Source organism: Ornithodoros turicata, unplaced genomic scaffold, assembly GCF_037126465.1.
Source record: "Ornithodoros turicata isolate Travis unplaced genomic scaffold, ASM3712646v1 Chromosome33, whole genome shotgun sequence".
Taxonomy (NCBI): Eukaryota; Metazoa; Arthropoda; class Arachnida; order Ixodida; family Argasidae; genus Ornithodoros; species Ornithodoros turicata.
Window position 1 is genome coordinate 198,106 of NW_026999359.1, and position 19,946 is coordinate 218,051.

Sequence of the window (19,946 nt, forward strand, 5' to 3'; positions counted from 1 at the left end):
TTATTTTCAAATTATAGGTGATTCTTTTTTTTTGTACGTGCGGACTAAACAGCGCGTGTATGCGGTATTCCGGACAACAGTGGCTGCCTGATGACCTGTGCACGTTTATGCTTTCGACATATGGCATTATTTTCAAATTATAGGTGATTCTTTTTATTTTGTACGTGCGGACAAAAGATGCGTGTATGCGGTATTCCGGGCAACAGTGGCTGCCTGATGAACTGTGCACGTTTACGCTTTAGACATATAGCATTATTTTCAAATTATAGGCGATTATTTTTATTTTGTACGTGCGGACTAAACACGCGTGCATGCGGTATTCCGGGCAACAGTGGCTGCCTGATGAACTGTGCACGTTTACGCTTTAGACATATGGCATTATTTTCAAATTATGGGTGATTCTTTTTATTTTGTATGTGCGGACTAAACACGCGTGTATGCGGTAGTCCGGACAATAGTGGCTGCCTGATGAACTGCGCATGTTTATGCTTTGGACATATGGCATTATTTTCAAATTATAGGTGATTCTTTTTATTTTGTACGTGCGGACTAAACACGCGTGCATGCGGTATTCCGGGCAACAGTGGCTGCCTGACGAACCGCGCATGTTTATGCTTTCGACATATGGCATTATTTTCAAATTATAGGTGATTCTTTTTATTTTGTACGTGCGGACTAAACAGCGCGTGTATGCGGTATTCCGGACAACAGTGGCTGCCTGATGACCTGTGCACGTTTATGCTTTCGACATATGGCATTATTTTCAAATTATAGGTGATTCTTTTTATTTTGTACGTGCGGGCTAAACACGCGTGCACGCGGTATTCCGGGCAACAGTGGCTGCCTGATGAACCGCGCATGTTTATGCTTTCGACATATGGCATTATTTTCAAATTATAGGTGATTCTTTTTATTTTGTATGTGCGGACTAAACACGCGTGTATGCGGTATTCCGTGCAATAGTTGCCGCCTCATGAACTGCGCACGTTCACGCTTTCGACATATGGCATTATTTTCAAATTATAGGCTATTCTTTTTATTTTGTACGTGCGGACTAAACACGCGTGTATGCGGTATTCCGGGCAACAGTGGCTGCCGGATGAACTGTGCACGTTTATGCTTTAGTCAATGGCATTATTTTCAAATTATAGGTGATTCTTTTTATTGTGTACGTGCTTACTAAACACGCGTGTATGCGGGATTCCGGACAACAGTGGCGGCCTGATGACCTGTGCACGTTTATGCTTTCGACATATGGCATTATTTTCAAATTATAGGTGATTCTTTTTATTTTGTACGTGCGGACTAAACACGCGTGTATGCGGTATTCCGGACAACAGTGGCTGCCTGATGAACTGCGCACGTTTATGCTTTGGACATATGTCTTTTTTTAAATTATAAATGATCCTTTTTAGTTTGTACGTGTGGACTAAACACGCGTGTATGCGGTATTCCGTGCAATAGTGGCCGGCTCATGAACTGCGCACGTTTATGCTTTCGACATATGGCATTATTTTCAAATTATAGGCGATTCTTTTTATTTTGTACGTGCGGGCTAAACACGCGTGTATGCGGTATTCCGGGCAACAGTGGCTGCCTGATGAACCACGCACGTTTATGCTTTAGACATATGGCATTATTTTCAAATTATAGGTGATTCTTTTTATTGTGTACGTGCTTACTAAACACGCGTGTATGCGGTATTGCGGACAACAGTGGCTGCCTGATGAACTGTGCACGTTTATGCTTTCGACATATGGGATTATTTTCAAATTATAGGTGATTCTTTTTATTTTGTACGTGCGGACTAAACACGCGTGTATGCAGTATTCCGGACAACAGTGGCGGCCTGATGCACTGCGCACGTTTATGCTTCAGACATATGGCATTATTTTCAAATTATAGGTGATTCTTTTTATTTTGTACGTTCGGACTAAACACGCGTGTATGCAGTATTCCGGACAACAGTGGCGGCCTGATGCACTGCGCACGTTTATGCTTCAGACATATGGCATTATTTTCAAATTATAGGTGATTCTTTTTATTTTGTACGTTAGGACTAAACACGCGTGTATGCGGTATTCCGGGCAACAGTGGGTGCCTGATGAACCACGCACGTTTATGGTTTCGACATATGACATTATTTTCAAATTATAGGTGATTCTTTTTATTTTGTACGTGCGGACTAAACACGCGTGTATACGGTATTCCCGGCAACAGTGGCTGCCGGATGAACTGTGCACGTTTGTGCTTCAGACATATGGCATTATTTTGAAATTATAGGTGATTCTTTTTATTTTGTACGTGCGGACAAAAGATGCGTGTATGCGGTATTCCGGGCAACAGTGGCTGCCTGATGAACTGTGCACGTTTACGCTTTAGACATATGGCATTATTTTCAAATTATGGGTGATTCTTTTTATTTTGTACGTGCGGACAAAAGATGCGTGTATGCGGTATTCCGGGCAACAGCGGCTGCCTCATGAACTGTGCACGCTTGTGCTTTTTCTCGTTACTTTTCTCCACACCTTGCTCAGCTATCCATCTCAGCATGTCGCCGAAAAACTGTGCCCCTATGACCATGCAGCTTAACCATCACGCGCAACGGAATTGCTAACGCCATTGACTCTTTAAAACTTTCCATGAGCCGACTCCATAAATACTAAAATCCTCTCTGCTACAAAGAACATCTCGAGCATCGTTTTGTCCTGCATATTTACTCAATCATTAAACGAAGGGACCCTGCCTGCGGACTGGAAGCTAGCAAAGGTCATTCCTATCCGCAAGTCCGGTGACCCATCATCTCCAAGTTACTATCGTCCTATATCCTTAAACAGCATTCCATGTAGGGTCCTCGAGTACATACTTTACTCACTAATAGTTAACTTCCTTGAGAGCAGCAGCTTCTTCTTCCCCTATCAGCACGGGTTACGCAAGCATCTGTCTTGTGAGACCCAACTAGCAGGCTTCATACATGGCATAATATCTAGCTCAGACAGTGCATTTTTTCTTGATTTTTACAAAACTTTTGACAGCGTACCACATGACACACTCCTTCTGAAGCTTTCTGTTCTGAATCGCGACAGTAGTGTAATACCCCTGTCACACGGGCATTTCGATCCTTCTCGAATCCGATCTGCATTGAACTTCCCGAGCGCACTCGAGTTTTGACGCTGCTACACGGCCACTTTCAATGCGCATTGAATGGTTGACCTGTGCAAATGAATAAATGGAACTCATTAATTTCGCGTTTCCTATATAACAGCGATATTAGTGGTAATTTATAGTGTACCAGTAGTATAGAAAGAAGTCCTATAGCCAAGAGTTTTCTCTAATCCAATTCCAATCCAATTCTAATCCAATTCCAATCCAATTCTAAGCCATAATCCAGTTATAATCCAACACAATCCAGTTCTAAGCCAACACAAGCCAAATCCAAAGCCATCTGATTGGCAGCCATTAGCCCCGCCCACTTCACGTTGATTGGGCCATGCTAAGCCTACTGATCTGATTGGCCGCCATTAGCTCCGCCCACTTTACGTTGATTGGCCCATGCTATGCCTACTGATCTTTGATTAGCTTACCGTAGCTCCGCTCCTTCATGCTAATTAGTTGGCTTGGCTCCGCCCAGTTCACGCTGAATGGCCCGTGCTAAGCCTTGACTGATCATTGGTTGGTTGTCTGTAGCTCCGCCCCTTTATGCTAATTACTCGTCTCTGCCCACTTCACGCCGATTGGTGCATGCGTATCGCTGAGCACAGCTCCGCCCCTTTATGCCGATTAGCTGGCTCCGCTGATTGGTCCAATCGAAGCCTACTGATCACTCTCCACATTTTCCAGACTTTCTAAGCCCTCTGATTGGCCGTCCCCCGTTTAAGCCCACCGATTGGCCCCATTCTAAGTCCACTGATTGGCTGACTAAGTCCGCTAAACATAGCCTTCGTTAGCGCGCGCCAGATGGCGCGCTCGGCAGCGACCCTGCTGCGGCTTTATCTCAGACAGACAAGGGAAAAATACCTTTCAACGTTTATTGAGTACATGTTTGAGAAAAAGCATGGCGGTCTTGGAGAGATTGATTCCTTTGATGCTGGGCATGGTTCCACGGAAGTGACGGATCATGTAGACGTCTCCGGGACAGCGGCTGAGAAAAATTTCGTCCTCCGTGAGCAGGCACATCCGCGTGCACTGGATATCTTCGTAGCTGTCGCTCACGTCCAGCGAGTGAAGGCACGTACGCAGCGATCGAGTAGCGTTCCTGTCCAGGTTAATGCCGGACCGCATAGGTACCACGTGCCACTCTCTGATGGCCAAGATGTCGCCAGGGCATTCGTGCGCGTACGTGTGCTTATCCTTCTCCAGCTTGATGCTCGCAGTACAGTTGCCAGCGTCCAGCGCCAGCGCGCACGAGACGAGCGAGAAGAGAACGAGGTGCCACATCCTTCCAGTGACGCAGGTCAAATGATGCTACTCCTACTCATCCACTGCATTATCTGTGCGGCGGGGGGAAAAAACGCCAGGTGAAATCTCGCTATCTACGTCATCCACTCGAGCTTACCATATTCGCAGCTTCCGTACGGGTAGGAGTCCACGTCATTGTAGAGGTATCGTTTGTCGTCGTACGCCATCAGACTTCTTTTCACATTTCTGATGGTGTACATGCACTGTTTCTTTCCCACTATCGACACCTGTTCGTGCGATACGCTAGCGTGCTTGAACAGGGTATCGCGGTACGTATCATGGAGGAGGTGTTTGCGCACAATGTTCTTTTTGACCCCTTTAGCTCTTGCAATTTGTTTTCCCCCGGCTAATTTGATGGAATACATTTTGGCTTTCAAGCATATTACTTCCTCGATGGGTACGCTACCCGTTTCACTTTTGAACGCGCCAAGTCTACCGCGATTCCTCTCACTGTACAGTGGATGATCACGATCGAAGGAAGACAAGTCTAAATGGTCGTCGGCGATCGCGCGTAACTGATCTTCATAGTCCTTGCAGAATAGGCCGAGGATCAGAGAATCCGTGTCAAAGTAGCACGTAATCACCGGACAAGTGAGCTTACTCAACAGGGTTTCATAATAGAACGAGTACATGGTTAACTTACTCAGTTCTAAAATCGTGAAGCCAATCTGCAGGGGGAAATCGCATCGTACTTTTCTTTTGCGCATTTCGTACATGACACAATCGGGGGACAAAATTTCCATTCGCGCGCATTCCGCCTGACTCCCGAGGCGACTCGCCGTCTCCTCATCGAAGGCTACTCGAATGTCCCGCATATTAAATTTATTTAGCAATGTACGCCCGAAGACCGCATTATTTGAGATTTTATAGAAATTTTTCTCAAACGTCGTGCTCGATGCGACGCGTCTGGCAACATTGTCCTCGATGTAGGGACGCAGGAATGGTGCCTGACGAAATTTTAGAATTCGGTGAATTTTCGTCACCCGCATGCCCAGTCTACAATAGAGAGCGAGCAGCGCGTAATGAACAACGTACTCGACCTTGTCCTTGCACGTGAGCAGCAGCTTTTTGCTGTTCGCCGGCTGATACATTAACTCTTCGAGGAGCTCACGGGGAGGTGCTTTATCATACTGAATCCGTAAAGATTGTTGCAATCTATGTACGATATGTACACCTCCTCTTTATCGGGATCGTAGCCACTGCACAGCGGGTTGTTAGCCCGTAAATGACGCCTGCTCGCCTGACAGAGTCCGCCTCTAACACCCGATTCGATGGTCCGGTACATGTCCTCGTCGATGATCAGCTCCAATTTTGCCCGCGTGTAATTTAGAGCGCATTGCCACGAATAGGATGCCGGAGAAACGCAATGAAGCAATTCCAAACCGCGCGCGTCGTAGCACAGGCGTCGGAAGTGCTGCATTACGTCAGCATGTAACAGGGCATCCGTTTTCAGGTACAATGCATTATAATCCCTCAGATTCGAGCATCCAAAACGTTCAAATACGTGCAGCGCGTACTGATAGTCTTCATCGCTTATATCCTCCCCCGTCAGATCGTTTCGAAAGGCGGATTTTGCCGGCAGAGCCAATTCGTCGTAGACCGCGAACGAGCTCACGTGGCTGTACGGGAATACACCTTTACGAAGCAAAATTTTGTAGTCGTCTCCAAATACCTGCTTCAGGCATTGGAACGCCTCTGCGCCCCCCATGGATTTGACGGTTTCCACGAGCTCTCCCAGCGACGAATTTAGGTACTGCATGGTATCTCTGAATAGGAAGGTGCCAATTTCGAATGATCGGATTTTTTCCATGGAACTGGCCACGATGAAGGGAGCTCGCTTCCACCCGAGAAGGTGAAATTCCCGCAGTAGTCCGGCCAAATCGTAGGCCAGATTGTGCACCATGATGGGCAGTTTTTCCCGCGTCGTGCACGCCACGTTACAGGGGTTGCACAGCGTCGCGATGTAATTTGTCTCGCCGGCAGTACAACGCTTCGAATGGTCGTGGTGCCGGACACGGGGTAGATCTTGCGCGAACTCCCGCCCGCAGTACGCGCAGTGGGTGGCAGCTCTATGCCGTGCTCGTTGCTCATCATTCAGCACCATTTCCGCGGGGCAGGCGTTCAGGGCGATCATCTCGTCCCGTATTTCCATCAAAGCTCTGACGCACTGCCTCGCAGAATCTTCACCGTGGTGCGTCCTGATGCGCATCACCTTCGAGTCGTGGGTGCGTACGAGCACGGCACAGAAGCTCGAGGTGACGTGACGCTGCATGCCAACACCACTGGGCGCGAGCACGCTCTCCGTGTCCAACGCGACGACGTAGTTGTACTGCTGCTTGTACTGTATTTTAGTAAACTCTACAAAGTTTTTGCCCGGTTCGCAAAATTCCAATATGATTTCGTTTACGTCCGCGCACAGGCGACGATGTTTCGCCATGCTCTCTTCCTTGTTAAAAGAGCGCGTGCAACGCTCGCAGACGAAACGCTTGTCTTTCCTAATCAGTAACCGCTCGAGGGACTTGATTCCAAAAAAATGCTGGTCTATAGCCAATAAGTGAATTTTCTTTTCATACTCGAGTTTTGGAGGTCGCGACACGTGCACTCCCTGATCGACGTACTCGTATACGTACACGGATATCATGTTTTTGTCTTCGAATTCGTCCAGGTCAGAGTAGGAAACGGGGAAGCGACTAGGCCACCAGTACTCCGCTGCATAATTTTCATATTTTTTTGACCATGTATTCCAACTCTGTGGATGCAGGAGGGCGAGCGTGTTGTATTTAAAACACTCACCCTCCTTACGTGCCGGTAAATGAATATTTGTTAGCACGTTCCTGCGCTTAGCCAAATGATCGGGAAGTGTCCCATTGCATCCGAATTTTTTCGTTTTCACGGCGGAAATGCACATTTGAACGTTTTGGACGTCGGTGGACACGAACCCGCTCCCTTCCCGCTGATAATTTTCTACGCGTCCCGTGGACTCCTGAATCACATCCATCAGGGTATTAGCGATGGCTCCGTCGCTGTGGACTTCGCGAGCAAACGCCATAAAGTGGGCAATGTGCGCGATTATCTCCCCACGAGTTTCCTTTACCATTAAAACATCCGAACAAATGCAAAACCTAAAGGGTATTCTTTGCGCTCTCAATATAGCGAACCTATCGTGAAAGTGACTCATTAAATATTGTCGCAAATCCTCTACTCCCTGATCGTGAACAGATGCCAATAGCACGTACCTTTTAACGACACCTCTAAATGCACTGTAAGTCTGGAAGAAGGGCAGGAAAGATGTATCCACGTCGGGGTGCGATCGCATCACGTGAGCAGACAGTGTAGGAGGTGCGCCGTCCCGAGAATCGTCGTCCGATTCATCCTCGATATCGTGAGGATCAAAAAAGCAGAACACACACCGAGGCACTGAAAATAAACGGATCCGTAAGAAACGTGCAACAAGTGAGGCGAATAACTTACTTTTGAAGCGAGTGAAAGCAGACTGTTCCCCCCTGAGGCGATCGCGCGGCTTATAAACCAGCAGCCATGCTGCATGTCAGAACACGTTGGTGCCATGTGTTTTATATCAAAGCTCGCATATTCCCATGCTTTGGCAGTTGTAAATCATGTGTTCCGAGAAATGAGGTCACGGAGGAGAAATGAGGTCACGGAGCTTCATCGGCCATCCCAACACGTTGGGGCCATCTGTTTTATATCAAAGCTCGCGTACTGCCATGCTTTGGAGGTCGTAAATCACGCTTGTCAAGAAATGAGGTCATGGAGCCTCGGCCGCGGCGCTGCATGTCTCAACAAGTTGGGCCATCTGTTTTATATCAGCAAGCTTTCTGTAACCAAAAACAAAGGGTTCGCTTATGCACTTTGGTTTCCAAGAAGTTCCAAATGTCCTTCGTGTGCGCGCGCGCGCATCATAAATCACATGCTGTTCCTGCGTGATTGTGTAAACAGAATCGCACCACCCTTGCGCTCCTCCAGGGGTGCTTTATATAAAAGTTGCGATATATACAACTCATTTGAGGTCTGTGAAGCTACTTCCGTCGGTTGACTCTCGGTGAAGCGCACAACGAGAAAGGTATGTTTCACTATTGTCTTCAAGATGAGGAAAGTTAGGTAATAGTTGTCCTCATTTTCAGTTCATTTGGCGTGCGTAGAAACTTGCGCTGAGAGATATGTCATCTATTTTCGAGAAGCTGGATAAACTAAAGAAACCCGGTGATGGGGACATTCAGAAAATGAGCACTGTTCCGAACAACGAAAAGCTCGACGTGTTGGACTTGCGCAAAGTGGATACTATGTACGGGGAGTCCGTGTACGTGGAACTCCTGATGGACAACGATAAACGCGTAAAGGTGTACCTACCCAGTCGTTTTAAGCGACTGACAGATGAAGATTTGCAAGAAATGCGAGAATTACCAGATCTGAAACTAGAGAAGAAGGAGAGATTCAGGGATGGTAAAAGAGTCGCATCGCCCGACATCATCTTTACTCACGCGAAGAAGAAGTGACCGCGAGACCAGCGAGCGTCCCATATGTAATCAGCAGTAAAATAAAAATACATGTATTTCTGATTTTAAGTGTTGCGTTGTTGTAATGGATTAGGAAGATAGGCTGATATGATGGGAAGCTGTATTGATAGAATGATATGATAGGGAGCTATAGCGTGTATTCATTGACTAAGCAAGTATAGTTTGTGGGGGAGCTATAGAGAATAAAGGACACCAGGCGTTTTTAAGCGACAAACAACTTTTCTAGCAGCTTTATTGATTTTAGGTCATTAGCGGCGAGATTATCGGAAAACAGGGATACAATGCTCTTCAGTGATTTCCCTTTCGCCAACAATGACGCCGCGATACAACAGTACACACCACACATTGGAGAATACAGGCTTTGGATACAGACATCATTATATTCGTCGACGGTGAGGCGTTTCAGCTCGGGTTCGATGGGCGGCAATCCAAAGGAATCAAAGTAGATGAGGTCATCCTTCATTTTCGCGTACAAAATCCACTGCTCTCCAGCTTGCTGTCGCCGATCGGTGTTCACCACGATCATACCCGGTCTATCCAGTGCGGGCAGACGATCGTCTCGAGCGTATACACCGCGGAAGAGTGCCGAAGTGTAATCGTTGTACTTCAGGAGTCTCTCGATATCTTGCTCGAACATCGCTAATCCAGTGTGACGTTCCTGTTCTTATCGATGGACATAATTCGCACACTCTCGGACAGTATCAATACGGTCGTGGGTTCGGCCAAGGCACGTCGGAAGTTGAGTTGCAGACGAACGTTTCCACGCCTGATCGGTGACAGGTGGACGGAGGATTGATCCGGATCCAGGTCGTAGTACAGTAGGAACTTGTTTCCAACATAGTGGTCGTATTCGTAGGAGACGTGCTTCTCACACAGCTGCTCCAGGAGGTTGAAGTAGCTTCGGTGGTTCAGGTTATTGTTGAAGTCGAACGTGTCTATTCGCTGCGTCCCGTTCACGGTGAGCGTCGCCGACTCAATGTCGCAGTTCACGAATCGGTACGGGTCCCGATTGAATGCTCCCTGGTAGGCTAGGATGGGCACGAATGCGACCACCACCTTAGACGGTATCTTCTCAGGAAATAAATCTTCCAGGCATGCATCCAGGTTGCCAACTGGTAGCGAACGAATACGCGATTCACTTCCGGCCAGTGTGTAGAGAGCCTTGCGCTTCTGCAATTCCGTTTCGTGTCCGAGGAATAGGCTGGGAGACACGGTGATTTTCTTTATGTACAAAGTGGCACTCATGATTTCCACTTTATGCGTGTGCTGCTCCTGATCGGTCTTCATAATGCGGAACGCGTCGGAGCCTTGATAAAAAACAAGCCTAATTTCCACTCCCGATATGAGTAGCTTAGGCTGCAGGAAAATGTCCGAGTTGATCTTGGAAACCAGGTCGATGGTCTTGCCGCCACGTGTGAGGTTGTATCGTTCGGTCGGTCCATGAGCGCGAATGTTGTTTTCCGTTTGACGCGCTTCTTCTTGCGTGTACAGACCTGCTTTATGCACGGTATTTTGCTCCGTGGTGCTGGCGTGAAGCAAAATATCCAGGTAGCTTCTATAGCTATACAAATCATTATTCGTAATCATGGTCTGATTCAAGAAGACGGCTACGTTCTTGAAAAGCGAGCTGGCGAACGCGTTGACGGGGTAGACCTCGTCGTAGGTCGTCCGATCGCCAGCCTGTGTTTCCGGTAGCGAACCATCGTCACGTACGATGCGGACTTTCGTCACTATGTACGCGGAGTTCAAATCGAGATAGTGGTGCCCCAAATTCGAAAGCTGGAACTCTATGACGGAGGATATGTCAGCGACCGGGTAGAATACCTCATATTGCCCCTTCAGTATATGCCACTGCGTTCCCGGCACGGAAAATAACTGTGTTTCCGACTTATCCAACAGAGGAGTGTCGGGATGTACGACGTTAATCGTGTCCATCTCGCAACTAAATTGTGGCCGCGCAACCAGCGTGATTTATGCCGTCGAAGACGTCCGGTTTTCTCCTCTTTCTTCGCCCGCCAGCCCCTCCGAGGTCGCGGGGAATTTCACGGCCCGTATCTTTCGCCGATCTTTTAAGCGCACTTCGGAAAGAGTCTCCCTCCGACAGATTTTTGGCCACGCGCTTAGCGGCCGCAACAGCCGTCTTTTTTAAGTAGGGCGATACGCGTTTAAAGAGTGGAATAGCGAAACGCCCGAGCTGAGAAAAGAAATTGCCTCCCCTCTGGTACAGGTGCGACCTGTATACCGTTGGAACGCCAAATCCGTAGATTGGTACCGCTTTAGTGTACATGCTTAAAGTGCAGCGTCAGCGTCGATCTACCGCGATTTTGTAGCGGTAGCTTGCGACCCGTGTCGTCGCGTATGGAGACGGTGATTGAGGAAATTTCGCGCTGCACTAACTTAAAATACTGAACGGGAAGAAAGCTGAAACTCAGTTGTTCTTTCGTTCTATCGTATACGAATGGAATTAATTTCAGTATCGGATGCCGCCCGTTTCCCACTACGGAGGGCGCGACGAGATCCGTGTATATCATAATACAGTTAATGGGAAGATCTATGGTCACTTCGTCGACGCCCGTATCGTTTTCGGTAAATACGGTTTTCGCGCCGAAACCCAGTAGGTACGCAAAGTAATCGGATAACGTAAGCGACACGTTTTCCCGCAAGCTCAACGAACACTTCCTCGCCCATGCATCGTACGTGAGGGAAGCCTCCGGCTGCAGACGCTCATGGATAGCGCTCATGAGAGCTTCAGGTGTTTCGTAGTAATTTGGTGGAAGTGAAATGCGCCGACTTTCCGTCTCTTGAGTGTTTATGTGGATGCGGTACGTCTTCACTATGGGATTACACGTGATGTGCTTTCGGGATCCTTCAACATGGATGTGCTTCACCTGAATGAGGTCCAGGAACTCGGTCGACAAGTTGAAATTCGTCGGGAGAGAAAGCGAGTAAGTGTTGTCTTTGTATTCCACCCGTGATTCTGTATCGTTTGTCGCTCTGAAGAATTCGTTGAATGTGTCGGTAATGAGCGATCGGGGTTCTAAAATTAGATCGTTATTGATCACTATCACCCGGCGAACTCGCATCATAACGGCTCTTTCCTCCGCGAGCGGTAACACGTTTGGGACGGCGCGTACTCTACCGCCCTCCGGGTGATCTCCATCGATGTCGACGATTCCAAAGGCGAGATGCAGCGGTCTGTCGATTAGTTTCGCCGAGCGCACGCGAGACGGTAGCTTAAACACGTAGTGATCTTCCTCGTAAGTCCACTCTATCCCATATTCGGGGAATATTTTATTCAATAGCGTGTCCGTGTCTTCGAACGTGAGCTGTTTTGTTTGCCACTTCTCCGTTGATAGCGTTATCAGGTTATCAGGCGCTTGGTTCACGTTCAGGAAGCTGTTGGGAATGGAAAATCCCTCTAGACCGACGACGTACGAATCATCCAGGTGTAGCGGCTTATCTAACGCAATCGTGAAGTCATTCAGCGTGTTGGACGGGTACAGGTCCATGCTAGCGTTCGAGAGCAGATACACGTAAAATTCATTTTCTGACATCGCTGGCGGGCACCCAAGAATCGTGATCTTTGGCGTATCCGAACCAACGAACCAAGTAGTGCAATACCCCGTTAATTTTCTTCTTTCTAATCACCGCGGATATGAGTCGCTTATCGTACGAGGAAAGATGGTGGTCGGGCTGCAGCTCCTGCTCGTAGAATGATCCCAGTATTTCTTTTCCCGTCGAATCTTTCACGTACACTACGGGCGGATCGGTCTTTCTCGTTCGTGACACCTCAAACACTTCGGCCGTCCACCTTTGATCGTAGCCTTTGGCGAACACGCCGCGATCTAACGCGAGCCTCACCTGGTCCCCTGATTTATACTTGCTCTCGCGCGGGGTCGTCTTACGATTCAATCTGTTGAAGAGAGCTACTTCATTTCCGGCGTTCACATTTTTCGGCTTTTCGCCCGTGACAGAGTGTACCGAGTCATTATAGTCGGCCACTATCTTCGGCAGCGCGTTGATATAATTAAACTTCCCCGTACTAGTGAAATGCCTGGCTATTCTTTCCCTAATTGTTCTCTGCACGCGTTCACAGGAGGCCGCTTTCATTCCGCTCTGCGTGCTATAGTGATTTAGTAGCGACTGAAAGTACTGACGAACGGGGGAACCCCAAAATTCGCTCCCGCGATCCGTGAGCAAATTCTTTGGAATTCCGTGACGGAAAACTCGTTGGAAGGCTTTCTTTACGTCTTGCGGGCGCTTTGTGCGAATGGGGACCATGTACAGGTACCTCGATAGCGTATCTATGACCGTTAGGATGTACCTGAAGCCCTTGTTAAATTTCTGATATTTACGCATATCCAGAAGGTCTGCCTGATATAAATCCCGCACGTGAGTTGCGATGATGGAGCGCCGCTTAAATTTTTTCTTCACTGGCTTGTGAAGGGTGTAAGCATCTTCTTTTTTCAGCTGTTCCACGGCTTCTGCGTGCGTGAGCTTGTGATAACGTCGGTACCGATCCACTCCACCTAACCCTTTCTCCTTGATCTTTCTATAGGGCCCCATATTTGCTCCAGCGAGCAATTCGCTGTATTTTCAAAGCGCTTATAATTTTCGATACTTTTTTGTACCAACTGGGTTTCTTGATGAGCGCGCTACGACGTGCTAAGTAGCTCACGAGAGTCACAATGTTTGAGCGATTGATTCGCTTCCCTCTATATACTAGCACATTATCCGCCTGCCAGGTGAAAACTTTCTTCAATTCTTTCAGCACAGATTTCGCGCGTGCTTTATCAACGCCGGAGGGTAGAAGATTAAAATCGAATGGATTGGGTTCCGGTTCGGGCTCCGAATGGACAGGTTCCAGAGGAGGAGGAAGAGGAGGAGGAGGAGGATGATAGTGAGCTCGCTTCAGCAAGTAATAGAGGGCTTCCAGTATTTTGCCCACTTTTACATCGTCCGAATCGTTAGATTTCAGAACTTCACCTATTTCTATTCTATGAGCCATGACCGATGGCTTTGGATATCGCTCGCCCGGCGACTCCCGCCACGAGACTTGATAGCCCTGAGAGGAGCAGTGGAAGTATGGGAATGAGACCACCTCGTTGTCCCCTAATATATTTCTGCAACTGCCGGGGGCACTTATGAAGTGACTTGTAGGTGAGGAAGCGAAGGATTTTTTTGTGTTTCTTCAGGTTTTTATGAAGTTCCGTCGAAAGTGGGATATTTCCGCGTAGAATATTCAGACAGATTTCCCAAAGGATTTGAATGTCGTCGCAGCTGAGCTCTTTAAGTAACTCTGCGCGGTGCGTCGGTTTGCTGGCGGCCAATACTTTGAGGAGCGTGAGATGTCTTCTAAGATCGGCCGTCATTTCGCGGGCGTAAACAGGAACTGCCGGTCGTGCGGTAAAATACCCGTTCGCAGGCTACGAGAGGGAGGTGTTTGCGCGTGCAGATCCACAACTAAATAACCGTGCGCCTTCTCCGTCGCCTGGTTATATGCGTCGAGAAAATAGGAAAGCCCCTGTTTCCCGAATACCTGACGTCCGAAGGTTTCGATCTGTTGCACGGACCGCGCATTCCGGAACAATACGATATAACTGGCGTTCAGCGATATCGTTAGAAAAGCGGCGTTATGATAGAACAAGGCTTGTGTGATCAGGATCACTGACGCGTTCTTATGGTGGCTACCACGTACAAACAACGACTCTACCTCCGATAGAACCCCCTTTTCCGTGATTTGATCGTCAATAACTATGAGAGTGGGATATCGCTCATCCCAATCTGCGGGTATCCGGTCCATAAACTCCACACCATCGAAATCCTTTTCCCAGCCGGCTGCATACCTTCGTACGTAGAGTATCTTCTGCGGTGGAACGCTAAATAACTCTGGGTGTCTCATTATATTCTGCGTGAGCACCGTCTTCCCACACATGGACGCGCCGGAGATGAGAATTCGAGCGGGGTGCTGGAACTGCATGCGCATCGTGGAATAACTTGAGCAGACTGTGTAGCGAGGTGTGATGCATCTTTATTTTCATCTATAGCTCCTAGAGCGATTGATGATCGTCTCCAGGACTCTTATTTCTTCCTGACATAGTTCCTGAAGCTCGCGCAGTGATTGCTCCCTGTAAGCCGACAGGTACTCGTCCAAGATTTCGCGTATGATTTCCCGCAACTTGTTTGCGGTGATACGGGAGCGCAATATGTGGCAGCACATCTCGACGAAGTTCTCTCGCTCGTGTGACGCCTCGAAGCGGAACCACGTGGAGTTGATGCACCTGAGTCGCGCCATCTGGTGGCACGCGGTAAGTTTGGATGTATGAGATAGAGACATTGGGTTAGAACCATCTGAAGCCGCCGCGCACCGTCTGGTGGCGGGCCAATCGGTAAGTTTGAACATCTGAGATAGGACCGCAACGGGCCGTCTGGTGGGCGCCGGTGAAGGCAGTGGCAGCCAATCAGAGGGGGGGCTGGGAGAGTGCGCGGACCGGCTTAGAATGGACCAATCAGATGGGTAGGTTTGGACATCTGAGATAAAGCCGCAGCGGGGTCGCTGCCGCCGCGCCTGGACCAATCAGCGGTCGCGCCGACCAATCAGCGTGAAGCCGGGGGGCGGGGTGGAGTCAAGTAATTAACATAAACGGGCTGGGGGGCGGAGCTATGGTGAACCAATCAACGCGCGATCAGTAGCGGTAGCCAACCAACGGGCGCGCGGGGCGCGGAGCCAAGTAATTAGCATGAAGGGGTGGAGCTACGGTAAACCAATCAATGCTCAGTCAAGGCTTAGCATGAGCCAATCAGCGTGTGAAGTGGGGGCGGAGCCAATTAATTAGCATGAAGGAGCTACGGTCAACCAATCAAAGATCAGTAGGCTTAGCATGGGCCAATCAACGTGTGAAGTGGGCGGAGCTAATGGCGGCCAATCAGATGGCTTTGGATTTGGCTTGTGTTGGCTTAGAACTGAATTGTGTTGGCTTAGAATCGGCCATCTTGGATTAGAAAAAAGATGCCGTTATAGCGCTCAGTTCTTGTGCCGCTCGGTTCTTATGTCGCTCGGTTCTTATGCCGCTCGGTTCTTATGCCGCTCCAAAATTATACAGTCTATCTCTATACTACTTATACCGATGTAAGCATCATTTGTAGCTCCGCGCGCATGTCCGTCTTAAGTTATGACAGTTCACCGGGGTCGAGGATGCAAATGGCGGCCGTCGAGCAGTCTCGAAATTCTCAATCCTGTTATGGGAACTGTCTTGAGTCAAGCAGGATCAAAGTTCGATCCTGCTTGGAAGCGGCCGTGTAGCACCATCCGATCTGCATTGGGTTCAAGCAGGTTCGGTCGAGCAGGATCGAAAATGCCCGTGTGACAGGGGTATAATTCACTGGCTGCGTAATTTTCTCTCGACGCCTTCTCTTGGTCAGTTGCAATGGTCACCTTTCATCATTCACTCCCGTTAGCTCCGGCATACCCCAAGTCCCCTGTACTGGGTACTCATCCCCTTCTGTTTTCCGTATACACCAATGATCTTCCCACCTCCCTCGGTGGCTTAGTCGTTAGCGTGTTCGCCTTCTGATCCCCAGATCGGGATTTCGAAACCCGGCCGAAGACGCCAGCAACTTGGTGGTGCAAGTTGCTTAGACACGCAGTCTTCCGCGAGGGACGTCAAGTACGGCGTGTCGTGTGGTGAGCTTTCATCGCACGTTAAAGAACCCTCAGGTGTGCAAAAGCAATCCACAGACCGACCGCTGTGGCGTCGCTCATGATCTCAGTTGTCTCGCGACGTAAATCTCCAATTATAATTACATTATATATATAATGGCCTTACCTTCAACATATGTTTGCAAATCCGCCTCTTCGCCGACGACCGTGTGCTATACCGTAAAATTTGCTCCTCCTCTGGTGAAATAACACCACAGAACGACTTATCCTCAATCCAGTTCTGATGCGACACTTGGCAGGTGCCACTGAACCTAAGCAAATGCTCGCTTGTAAGTTTCCAACGCCGTAAAACCTCGCATCACTTCCAGTATACCCTTAACAACACCCTCATAGCGCCCTCTAGTACTTACAGGTACCTCGGCGTACATCTTTCAGCGAATTTAACATGGAATAACCACATTGATAAAATATTCTCAAATGCTAATCACACCCTCGCCTTCATCCGACGTAATCTTAAATCGACCCCACCTAACATAAAACGACTCACGTACCTAATAGTTCGTCCTAAACTATAATATGCATAATCAATACAGGATCCTCACAAGAGGTATTTAATAAGTAACATCGAATCCATTCAAAACAGTGCAGCATCATTCATCTGTGTTGATTTTCCTCCTAATACATCAGTCACTGCTTTGAAACGCGAACTTAAGATGTCGTCCTTAGAATAGCGCCGTCTTATCTCACGTCTATTTCTCTTTCATAAATTCTTACATAACATTCCCTCATCACAGTGCCACCGATCACCTGCCATCTTTCCCCGTCTTGACCACCCAAACAAAGTCAACCTCTTTTTATGTCATTCTAATGTTGTTGTTGTTGTTTTTTCTTCATTTTTTTTTCAAAATTATTCTTTTGCCGCGGCGGTCCTAGAATGGAATGAACTTCCGAGCAACATCGCTACAATAATAGAAACTCACGAATTTCATATTGCCATCTCCGTTCTGTTCTCTACTTATTATTATGTTACCTTCCTATCTGTTTTCCTGGTGTACAGTACCTGTTAAGGTACTAGTATTAAAGTTTATCACATGATCCATTTTCATTGTAGCTGATGATTTACCAAGTTGCTGATTCTTCATGCATAAATTTCGTTGTATATGTCACATTATTATCTCGCATCATCACGGTGTTGTATTTTCTTTTTTTTATTTTTCTGTACTAAAAGTTATGTACATATACTCGCGATGCTGTAGCCCTTTATTCTTGTACTCCCCTCCCATGTAATGTCCCTCACGGGACCTTTGGAAGTATCTTTAAAAAAATAAACAAATAAATTTCAGGCGCACTTCGTAAGCGACATATTCGTTTCCAGAGAAAAGCTGGTATGGGCTATACAATCTAAAAAGACCCAACATTTTCCCGCGAGGCACCGTGACGGCATCATGACGAACTCGGGGAGGGAGAGCCCCATAGACGAAGCCTGAGCGGGACGATTAGTAATGGTTACACCAAAAGCGGTGTGTCACCAAAACCTGCAGTGACTCCAAGAAAGTACAGGCGTTTTCAAGTGACCGCTTCTCTTATTTTTTGCCGCACATTAAATCACGAAGAGGTGCGACTGACAGTAATGTGGCTTTTATCTCGCTCCGCACGCTTTGATAAACCAGTTAATACACTGACGGAGAGGAGTTACATGTGGAGGCTATATATGATGGCAACGACTCCAAAGAAAATCGTCATAAAGCAAGGGTGTCTGATGAACGAGTGTGATACAAACCGAGTCCGACTGTACGTGCTTGTGTAGAAGTCATGATGAACGAATTATGATGAGACAAAAATTAACACCCATCATCCTCATATATTACGCTCAATTATATCTAAGCAAAGCTATTTTTTGAACTGGTTATTGATGTTATTCAGTCATTTTGTACCCGTAACCTCCGCAGTTGTGAACGACCAACTGAAAACATCTAAACGGCAGTGCAAATACCCCAGGTCGTACGAGCACCTGTAGTACTCCCGCAACGGGGGTTACGAGGTTTTCTATTATTTGTTTATCGACATAAAAAAAGCTATGAGAGCACAATCTATGCTCTTTTTGTAGGTGTGTTACAGAACAAGGTGGACGTCCTCTCAGTAAGAATCTGCAACTACTGTTTGGCTAATTACCTTATTCTCATTATTCGAGTCTTCGAATACGGTGGTTCAGGGGGCAGTGAGAAAGCAAAATCGGAGAGATAGTTGGTCGTACGAAGCCATTGTATTTTCATTTTCCTAAAAATCGTGAAAGGAGCGTGATGAACGTTGAAATATATATCTTGCCGAATTTTGCTATATAAACGAGGAGGAATCGAAAATGCGCACATCAGAAGCGCATTGGATAATTGAAGAATATGTTGATGTACTTTCCAGGTCAACCGCTTTTTGGTTCGAAAACGTTGTCTACGGTTGAGGTACTGTCATCCCTGTGCATGGACGCTGTTTTGGCTTCCCCTCATCTGCATAGCAGAATTCGCTTATAAATATATAAATTCGTACGGGCTTCTTTCGACTTTTTTTATTATTCTTGTTGGAGAGTCTCCCATAGTGCCTTTTCACCTTAAAATAAAAAAAAGCGATGACAGCAAGCTGGTGGAAATGCGTCACAACGGAACCTTGAGTCTGGGGACAAAAAGGGTGCACAGACGCACACACACGCAATGCCTGAGAATCAACAAATTACTTTGTTGAGGTCGGGCCTGCGAGGTTAGAAAGACTCCCGCATTGCTATTCAGATGGAGATAGAAGGTTAGTGGACGCATCCGGGCGTGGTATCAATGGGAATAACCTCACGGTAGACTGCCTTGATATCATTGTGTTCCTGGCAGGTGATGGTGGGCTCTGCGAGACAGGTTTGTACGAATTGCAGCTGGCCAAACGTGAGACCACTTCTAACACGCTACATTCGTCCAGTTCCGCTCATTCCCGCACTCACGGTGCGCCCATGCTCCCTGTCCCTATCGTTGATGCAACTGGATGTTTAGCGAATTCAGCCCCCCTTGCAAACAGTATAGAGCACACGACAGGTTCGGTTATGAAATACATCGGCTATAGACCAGAGCCGTAGTGACGGGGGTGCGAGAGGGGCAGCCACCCCGGGCGCCCTCACCAGAGAGAGCGCACGAACGGCAGGCCCTCACGGGTTAGTTGGACATTATCAAGCGGGAACGAGGAAAATTTGAATTTGCGATCTCGGCAGTGCATATTGAGTGTGTTCTTTTTATTTATTTATTTTACCCCAAGGGCCCTTA